The 10,131-nt window shown below is 38.2% G+C and overlaps 1 protein-coding gene across 1 annotated transcript in view; it reads left to right on the top strand.

Annotated features, from left to right (window-relative positions):
• Nucleotides 1-8,599, top strand: part of atp6v0e1 (ATPase H+ transporting V0 subunit e1) — a 59,496-nt gene extending 50,897 nt beyond the window's left edge. The window contains exon 4 of the mRNA XM_059990167.1: nt 563-8,599. The gene's annotated coding sequence lies outside the window, so the exon portion shown is untranslated. The remainder of the gene's footprint in view (nt 1-562) is intronic.
• Nucleotides 8,600-10,131: the final 1,532 nt, after the last annotated feature.

Raw genomic sequence — 10,131 nt, 5'->3', positions numbered from 1 at the left:
TCGGCTGGGTAGCCTCCAACCTGATGGCATGAACATTGACTTCTCTAACTTCTGTTAATGCCCCTCCTCCCTTTCTTACCCCATCCCTGACATATTTAGTTGTTTGCCTGTTCTCCATCTCCCTCTGGTGCTCCCCCTCCCCTTTCTTTCTTCCGAGGCCTGCCGTCCCATGATCCTTTTCCTTCTCCAGCTCTGGATCACTTTCACCAATCACCTTTCCAGCTCTTAGCTTCATCCCACCCCCTCCGGTCTTTTCCTATCATTTCGCATTTTCCCCTCCCCCCCCCACTACTTTCAAATCTCTTACTATCTTTCCTTTCGGTTAGTCCTGACGAAGGGTCTCGGCCCGAAACGTTGACAGCGCTTCTCCCTATAGATGCTGCCTGGCCTGCTGTGTTCCACCAGCATTTTGTGTGTGTTGTTGTGCTAATTCTTGGTTTGCTTTAGATAATCACGCCACTTTTTTAGGATTCAAATTAAAAAATTCATGTTAATGTATGGAAGGAAGTTGATGTTCTGTGGGTAATCATTTACATTCTATGCATTGTTTTTCTTTTTACAGAATGAAAATATCTTAAACTACAATTGATTATTCTGCACCTGAGTAACTTAACCAAGCAACATTCAACAGCATGGATCAATTTGAATTCTGCTTTGTGATTTATAATGTGTTAACTGGAATAGGTGATGGTTGGCAGTTGAAGCTATAAAACTAACAAGTTGAATATTTAGCAGCAACATAGTGGTAACCTAATTGTGTTTAGTGGCAGAGAATTTTTAACATTTTTTTACAACATTTATACCAAAGATTTAAAACAGGTCAAAACTGAGGGGAAATGATATGTATCCGATAGATGATTATTTTGTGATCATATTTTTGTACTAACGTGATTCTAAAATGCCTAATGAAATGTGGAAAAAGCTAATATCTTGTAGGTCTTGATTTCAGTAAAGAACATAATTTAAATCTTGGGAAAATAAACAATTTAATAAATTCTAAAAAAAAATACACTGCATAGCCTTTTCTTTATCAAATGGTTATACATTATTACTTTGACATTTTGTAAATCCCAAAGTCTGCCATCAAGAAATTAATTTGGCTTAAGAAAATATAGTAATATATTCATTGTATGGTTCTTAAATTTTTGGCAAAAGCCCGTGGTTTTTATTGCCTCTTCAGATGAGGCATTTAAAAGTAAACTTAGGTCGTATCTAAACATGCACCAAATAGTTTTTCTGTGAAGTGAAAATTAACTAGCAATTCGCCTGCATGAAGTGATTGCATTACTGACTTAATTTACTTCTGGCAGTCATGATTAGAATTGCTATTAGAGTAGAATAGATTCTGTGTTTTGAATAATATTTGACATTTTATTGTAGCCATGTTTGGGTTTGAGTAATAAAGTAGTTAAGCTTGCTCAGTTGCAGTAGGATATAGAGCTAACAAGACAGCTGGAAAGTGATAATAGGATAAAGTGACCTTGCACCACATCACACTTGCCCCATCATTTCCTGCCCTCTCCTGGCATTGGCCATGCTAAACCTTTTGGTCTGAATAAACTGAACCTCACTGCTAAGGCTGTCCTGTGAAGCAAAATGGTCTGCAAATAGCATTTCTGTATCAGTTAATTTTTAATATTATTGTGCCAGTTGTTAGTATCTTTGAAGGATTAATGATCAACTATGAATAACAATAAGTTCAAAACCTGTTATGCAAGGTTTCGTAAGCATTTTGGGTTGTCTACTGTATGCATTCTCTATATTAAATTGAACCTACATGTATTGGCAAATTGATTTTGTACTGTAGGCTTCAATTGAATAAGTTTAAACTTAATTTTCCATAATTATTAAATCTTGTTCTAGTAATGTAGAGTTTTATGATGTTACTCTCAACAAAATTTGGAATAGAGAACATCAAGCATGTTTCTCAAGGTAACTAACTTGTATACTTAGTTACCAAAACAACCCAGCAAAGGAGAAGAAAATTCAAAATAGTCCTTGAGTCATTCCACTGTAAAATTTATTTTCATTATGTCAAGAGAATGATTAAGATCTGAAAATTCATTTGTGTATCTATTCAAAAAGAGTGGGCTCTGCTTGATTAAAGACGAATTTTGAGGAATCTCATATAATAAAAAATGCTGTATGTTAGGAAGTGCTCTATTAATGTATAATTTCCCTCATGTAAGGACAAACGGGTTTTCAGATCATTTGGGTTAGCTTGGTGAATCTAGATATGAACACGAGGAATTATTCCAAAATTTAAAATTAGTAGGCATAAGTACACTGAGAAAAGGAAAGATGACAGCAAAAGAACAAATATTTTAGTGATGCAGTTGAAAAGGAAGTATTCCATAAATTACAGGTTTCTTGCACATGGTCAAACAGGTGTAAGATTATAGCTGAGAATGTGTTGGCTGATGAGCAAGTTAAAATAAGCGCACTCCATAAATAGGAAAAATTGTATATAAAAGTGGAAAGTTGTGCATGTTATTTAAAAGATTTCTGGTTCGAAATAATATCTGAAATTTTGGACATACTGTTAATGCACATTTAAGCCACTAAAAACTTTGGATGTTACTGGCAGGTCTGTGCATGTGTTTTCTAAGTGTTGGTGGGTTTGGGATTTGTGAACAAAATTATGAACTTGTCTACTGCTCTTTATTCCCTCTGTCATAACAATCTCATTAGTCTCACTCCTCTCATATCCTGTGCTCCTGCAACTTATTCAGTCATACATGATCTTGGTTTCCTTTTTCTGTTAACCACTTTTAACATGAACCTATAGTAAGGGCCATACACTAGTTAGTTAACTTACCAACGCACTGCAATCTGCAGAAGAAAACTGGAGCACCCTGAGGAAACTGAATGCCACAGGGTGAATGTCCAATCTTCACACAGACAGGACCTATCATGTCTCTGGAGCTGAGACAGCAGCATTAACTGTTGTGTAATGGTGAATTGTGTCAAAGTACACAGTAAAGTGGAACTTGAGCTTGCAGTGATAGTGTGAACCTGCTGTAAATTTCAAACTCTGTTCAGGAATCTTTCTGATAAGCCCGTGGCAGTTAAGAGCTGATACTGAGTCATTTGAATGGAGAAATGCTACAATGTGATTGAGTTAAATGTTTTCTTATGATTGTAATTGGGGGAGGGGGTGTGGAGATCATTGATGCATCTAATAATTTTGAACACTTGAGTGTCGAAGATGTTCAAAATTTTCAAATTTTTCCAAGTCTGACAAGTCTAAGGATTAGCCAACTATCAGGCTTTTCCCCTGAGCTGTTCATGGGCAAAAGGTCCTTGTTTTGGACTGGAATGGCCTTGTTACAGCAACTCTGGAAAAGTTAGATCTGGAAAAGTTGAACTTGGATCTGGAAAAATTGCTTTCAAACTTATTAGGGTCCGAGGTAAGCTCAAGTAGCTTCATTGGCAGCATTTATTGGCAAGCTATGGGTATGAGGGAAGGCTGTTTCATGAGAATGATTAAGGAGAATCTGGTATTTCAAAATTGAAAAATATTTTAAATGATAAGCAGTGAACAGCTTCCATGGAGTACCCAAGAATTGTGGGGATGAGCTGGGAATGACTTAAAGTGGAAGTTGAAGATCAATAATTATGCAAATAGATTAGAACCAGATTGTTTCAGAAGTTGTCAGCAATATATGTAACCCAAAAACAACAAATAAAACTTGTTGGAAATATGAAAATAATGGAAATACAAGTAGAAAGCCTGTGGTCTGGCATTCCGCAGTCAGCAGCATACTTTGAAACTTGTAGTATCATGGTATAATAATTAATCCTAACTAAGACCTAAAATTAACTAATATCTGTACTAATGTGTTGCTAATTAACCTAACTTCTGCAATTACATCTCACAGGATTTTTGACTCAAATTTTCAGCTTTGCACAGTGCGCTGAACCCTTGCATGGCCTGGGGAGTGTCTGGATCAGAGGAAGATTGGGGGCAACTTCTTTCGTCTGTATTTTCTGTGATTTTGGTACTAGTCAGGTCTTAAAGGTGCCAGCCCGGAGTGTTTCAACCTGTAAACAGTTTAAACCTGTAAACCATTTCAAAAGCATTTGTGGCAAGAGAAGGAATCATTTTCAGGTTGATGACCTTTGATCTGAAATTCTCAAAGGTTGATCAGAAACGTAAATTTCCTATCTCAAATCTGTTGGTTATTGCTGTGGAAGTTGAGCTATGGCCTGTCAGTAAAATGAATCTGTATTATGCCTTTTCAATAAAATAATTCTATGGTGCTTCAGGCAAGAGTCTCGGGAGTGAAGGGCATATTCTGAGAAGAATAGAAAGGGAGGGATTTGTGAAGGGAATTCCTGAAAGTAGTTGGTGTCAATCATGAAAGAGCAGTAATGCAAATAAAGCTAGAATTTTCACAACAAAGTGATTAAAATTTGTTATTTCTTATTTTTTAAACCTACTTTGAATATGTATTTGGCTTCCATGATTTCAATATGTATATGTCTACTGAAGCAGATACTGTCTTTGACATGTCACTGTAGTTAGAGTGAAAAACTGTAGAAAAGCCAATGGAGAGATTCCATTCGATCTTCAGTAAGATCTCCAAACAGCAGTGATTGTGATTATGTTTTGGTTTATGCGTTCAAAGAGAACCTGTATTTTTGGCATTTTATCTAAAATGCAATGATAGTCATAGTCGAAGGATACTACAGCACAGAACCGGGCCACTTAGCCCATCTAGTCCATGCTGAATCATTAATCTGCCTAGTCTTATCGACCTACATCTGAACCATAGCCCTCCATAGTATTCCCATCCATGTTCCTGTCTGAATTTCACTTCAATGTTGAAATCTACCCACCATGCACCACTTCACTGGCAGTTTGTTCACATTCTCACTACCTTCTGAGTGCAGAAGAAACCCTCATGTTCCCCTTAAACATTTCACCTTTCACCCTTAACCCATGACATCTAGTTTTAGTTTAACCCAACCTCAGTGGAAAAGCCTGCTTGTGTTTACCTATGTATATCCCTCATATTTCTGTATACCTTTATCAAATCTCTCCTCAATCTTCTATGTTCTAAAGAATAAAGTGCTAACCTATTTAACCCTTCCCTGTAACTCAGGTCCTCAAGTCCTGGCAACATCCTTGTGAATTTGCTCTGTACTCTTTCAACTTTATTGACATCTTTCCCTTAGGTAGGTGACCAAAAGTACACACAGTATTCCACATTAGGCCTCACCAACGTTTTATACAACTTCAACCCCATCTCCTGTTCTCAATACTTGATTTATGAAGTCCAATGTACCAAAAGCCTCCTTTGTGACCCTATCTGCCTGTGCTGCCACTTTTAATGAATTGTGGCCCTATATTCCCAGACCTTTGTTCCACCACACTCTTCAGTATCCTACCATTCACTGTGGGACATCCTGGTTGTTCCTACTGAAGTGCAACACATCTCACTTGTCAGCTTTAAATTCCATCTACAACTTTTCAGCCCATGTTTCCAGTTGGTACAGATCCCGCTGCAAGCTCTGATATTCATCCTCACTGTCTACTACACTCCCAATCTTAGTGTCATCTGAAATTTGCTAATCCAGTTAACCACATTATCATCCACATCATTCCATATAGATGACAAACATCAATGGACCCAGCACCAATCCCTGCAGCACTCCACTAGTCATAGGCCTCGAGTCAGAAGCAACCATCTGCTACCACTCTTTGCAAAGCCAATGTCAAATCCAATTTACTACTTCCTAATTGAATGCTAAGTGACTGAACCTTGACCAACCTTCCAAGTGGGACCTTGTTTTAGGCCTTGCTAAAGTCAATGTTGACAACATCTACTGCCTTGCTTTCATCAACTTTCCTCAAAACTCAGATTGGTTAGACATGACTTACCATGCACAAACCCTTGTTGACTACCCCTATCAGTCATTGTTTATCCAAATACTTATATATCTGGTCCATTAGAATACCTTCCAATAAGGTTCCCACTACTGATGTTGGTTTTTCCAGCCTATAATTTCCTGGCTTGTTCTTTGAGCCTTTCTTAAAAAAAGGAACAACATCAGTTATCCTCCAATCCTCTGGCACCTCACCTGTGGCTAAGAAAGTTTTAAATATCAGTGCTGCAGCATTTGAAACCATTATGTAAACAATATGGTGAATCTTAATGCTTTAAATAAAACTCTGTTAAAGGGAGCAATCAAAATTAGTTAAGATTCAAGTTTCTTATGCATATTTTGCTTTTTGTTAAATCTTAATGTATTTGACTCCTGTCTGAATTTAATATTATACATGAACAATGTGCTCTTTTAATTTTGGGTAGCTTAGAGATCCTTCCACTTACATTCTTAAAACCTGACCTTCACTTCCTAGGCTTTTGCCAGGAGCACTGTGGGATTATTTTATTGAAAAGGCGCAGTACTGAGGAGCCATGGCTCAACTAACTAATGGATAATTATTTGAGATAGAAAATTAATGTTTATAATCAACCTTTCAGAACTTCAGAGCAAGGTAATCAATCTGAAACTGCTCCCTTTATTTGCCATAAATGCTCTATTAGTGTTGATTCTAATAGGGCATATTTATTGAATTGTCTTTGGTACACTAATTCTTCAGGCCTTTATGCTGTTGCTGTTAGTTAGTCAAAGGCTACTGAGCTTTAACAAAATTCAGGAGAGAAAATCCATTTCTATCCAAAAATAATTACTGCAGCTACAAGATCTGGCAAGAGGAAATTGTTTTTCCTCATTAATAGTGTAATACCAGTACTGAAAAATAAATACAAAATTGGTTAATTCCTGAGTTGAGGGTTTTCTTATGAGTGGCTAAAGAAGTTGTATCTATATTTTTTGCAGTTTGAAAGAATGGAGATGGGGAGTGATCTTATTGAAAAATAGAAGGCATATAATTAGTTAGTGGTTTCAGTAGTGGGAGAATCTCAAGCGAGGGGTCGTGGTTATAAAAATAGTGGGTAGTCATTTAAAGCTGCGGTGTGAGGAACTTCTCAGGATGGTGAATCTCTAGAATTCTCTACCCTAGAGGGTTGTAGGGGTTAGAGCTTTGGGCATACTTAAAGAGGAAGTAAATACATATATGAAGTATTAAGGAATTGAGGGCTGTGATGAACTAGCAGGAAAGATGGGAGGTAGATGGCAATACAGCACCAAAGTGGAAATAAAACAAAAAAGGAATTCCACAGTATTGTAAACCTGAGGAAGGATGGTGTTGAGGAGGAAGCTGTCCACAAGATTTTGATCTGAATAAAGCCAGTATAGGGAAGAAGGACTATGTTTCTTTTTTTTCTGTAGCTGAGAAGAACTGAGACATCCCTTACTAAGCCAAAATAGATGAAAGTAGAAAATAGTGATATCTAGGAATGGTTAGAACATGAAAGTTTTTGACAAGAACAGGCCATTTGGCCCAACAAAGTTTGCCAAATTCCTATTCACATAGTGTGTTGAAATAACTATTGAATTTAGATTTGAAATTGCTCTCAACTACACAATTAGGTAATTTATTCCATTTGTCCACAGCCTGCTGTGTAAAGAAATGCTTCCTAATGTTGGTCTGAAATCTCCCCTTAACCAGTCTCCACCTATGGCCCCACGTACTTGATGATGGATTAAGTTTGAAGTAGCAGCTGGAATCCACTTACTTATACCCTTAATGATTTTAAACACCTCTATCATGTCTCCTCTCATTCTATTTTGGCTAAAATGATTTAAGTCTTTCAATCTTTCTTCAAGCTCATACCATGCAGACCTGGAATGAACCTAGTTGCCTTTCTCTGGACTCTCTCCAGTGTCCTCGCATACTTCACACAACATGGAAACCGAAATTATTCTAATATGTCTATCCATGGCCGCCTCTACTGTCAAGATGAAGCCACACTCAGGTTGGAGGAACAACACCTTATATACTGGCTGGGTAGCCTCCAACCTGATGGCAGGAACAAAAAAAAAACACAAAATGCTGGCAGAACTCAGCAGGCATGAACATTGCCTTCTCTAACTTCCATTAATGCCCCTCCTCCCCTTCTTACCCTATCCCTGATATATTTAGTTTTTTTCCCCCTTTTTCTCCCTAGGCTTCCTGTCCCATGATCCTTTCCCTTCTCCAGCTCTGTATCCCTTTTGCCAATCACCTCTCCGGCTCTCAGCTTCACCCCACCCCCTCCGGTCTTCTATCATTTTGCATTTTCCCCTCCCTCTCCTACTTTCAACTCCTACTCTTACTATCTTTCCTTTCAGTTAGTCCTGACGAAGGGTCTCGGCCCAAAACATCGACAGTGCTTCTCCCTATAGATGCTGCCTGGCCTGCTGTGTTCCACCAGCATTTTGTGTGTGAGGCCTCATAAGCGCTTTACACAACTCAGTAGTGTACAAGTCGAGGCATTCTCTTTAAGTGCATTATACAGCCCAACAGTCTATTAGCCTTCCTAATCGCTTCTGTGCATTGTTTAAATGTCGACAGTGATTGAGTCTAGCAGGACGTTCAAATCCTTCTCATGCAGTGCACTTGCTAACTCAAGATCATTGTATATTTATATTTCTACTTCTATGTGAAACTTTACATTTACTTACATTAAATTTTATCTGCCTGTTATCTGCTTGTATCTGGATTTTGTTTAGATCTAATTGATTATGATGCCTGAATGTTATCAGCTTGTCCCCCTAATTTTGCATCATCAACAAATTTTCCTAATTTGTTTGTTATCTGTTTATCCAAATTGTAATTAAAAGCAGCAGTGGGCCCGAATCCATTCCCTGTGGAACCCCAGCTTTTGGATCTTCTAAAAGTGCTTCAAGAGGTTGATAATGGCATGGATTAACTCCAGACTCTCAGACAACCTCTATTCACTGCAATCTGCCTTCCAATGAAAAAGGGTTGCAACAGTCATCATCTCCCTGGCCGTAAACATTGGAGCATTTGGACAGTAAAGGCACTTGCAGTAGATTATTGTTTTGAATACTGTTCATGGACTTATAAGAGGACTTGAATGAATACGCTATGATTGTCCTGGACTTTATAAAGAGTCATGATGAGTGTGTCTCCACAAAATTATTCAAAGTCTTCCCCAAGCAGAGTATTCAAAACCTGTGCTAATCAACTGGCTGGAGTGTTTATGGACAATTTCAATCTCTTGTTTCAGCAATATGTGGTACCCACTTGCTTCACGCAAGTTTTAGTCATGCCGGTGCTCAAGAAGAATGTAGCAACTTGCCTAATTGACTGTTGTGCTTTGAAAGGTTGGTCATAAAACGTATCCCTGAGAAGTGACCTGGATCTGCTGCAATCACAACAGGTCAGCAGCAGCTGCCATTTTATTGGGCCGTCACTCTGCTCTAGACTACCTGGACAATAAAGATGCTTACATCCGGATGCTCTTCATTGACTACATTCATTGCCTCCCACTCATCATAAGGCTCCCAAGATTTGATCCTCTACGTCCTGTGTAACTGTATCATTGACTTCCTTGCTGGCAGACTTCAGCACAGAAGTGAGAGGTTCATGAGCTAGTCTTCATCAGGGGATTGGAGGTGGAGAGGATCCGTTGCTTTAAATTTCTAGGTGTTATCATATCTGGGATCTCTTATCTAGGACCAGCACATAAATACCATCACAAGAAAGGCACAACAGTGTCTCCACTTCTTTAGAAGTTGGTGTATATTTAGCAAGTTACTAGAACCTTTGACAAACTTGTGTAGATGCATAGTGAAGAGTACAGTAATTGGTTACATCATGGAAACACAGCCAAAACTCTCCACCACTGAGCACATTTAAATACAGCGCTGTCATAAGAAAGCAGCATCTAGACAATGCACTCCTCTCACTACCACCAACCGGCAGGAGGTCCCACACCACCGGGTTCACAAACAGTTATTACCCCGCTATCATCAGCAAGGATAACTTCACTCACCATGATTCTAAACTTATTCTGTGACCTATAAGCTCACTTTGAAGGACTCTTAGCCCAGGTTCTCCATATTTCTATTTGCACAATTTGCCTTTTACACATAGCTTGTTTTGTTAGAGTCTATGTATAATTTTTTTGTAAATACTGTTGTATTTCTTTATAGAGAAATACAAGGCCTGTAAGTAAATTTACTTTGGACTAGACGCATCACAGTTTAGTA

The sequence above is a fragment of the Hypanus sabinus genome, chromosome 15 (genome assembly GCF_030144855.1).
Source record: "Hypanus sabinus isolate sHypSab1 chromosome 15, sHypSab1.hap1, whole genome shotgun sequence".
In the NCBI taxonomy this organism is placed as follows: Eukaryota; Metazoa; Chordata; class Chondrichthyes; order Myliobatiformes; family Dasyatidae; genus Hypanus; species Hypanus sabinus.
This window is presented reverse-complemented; position numbering and strand designations above follow the sequence as displayed.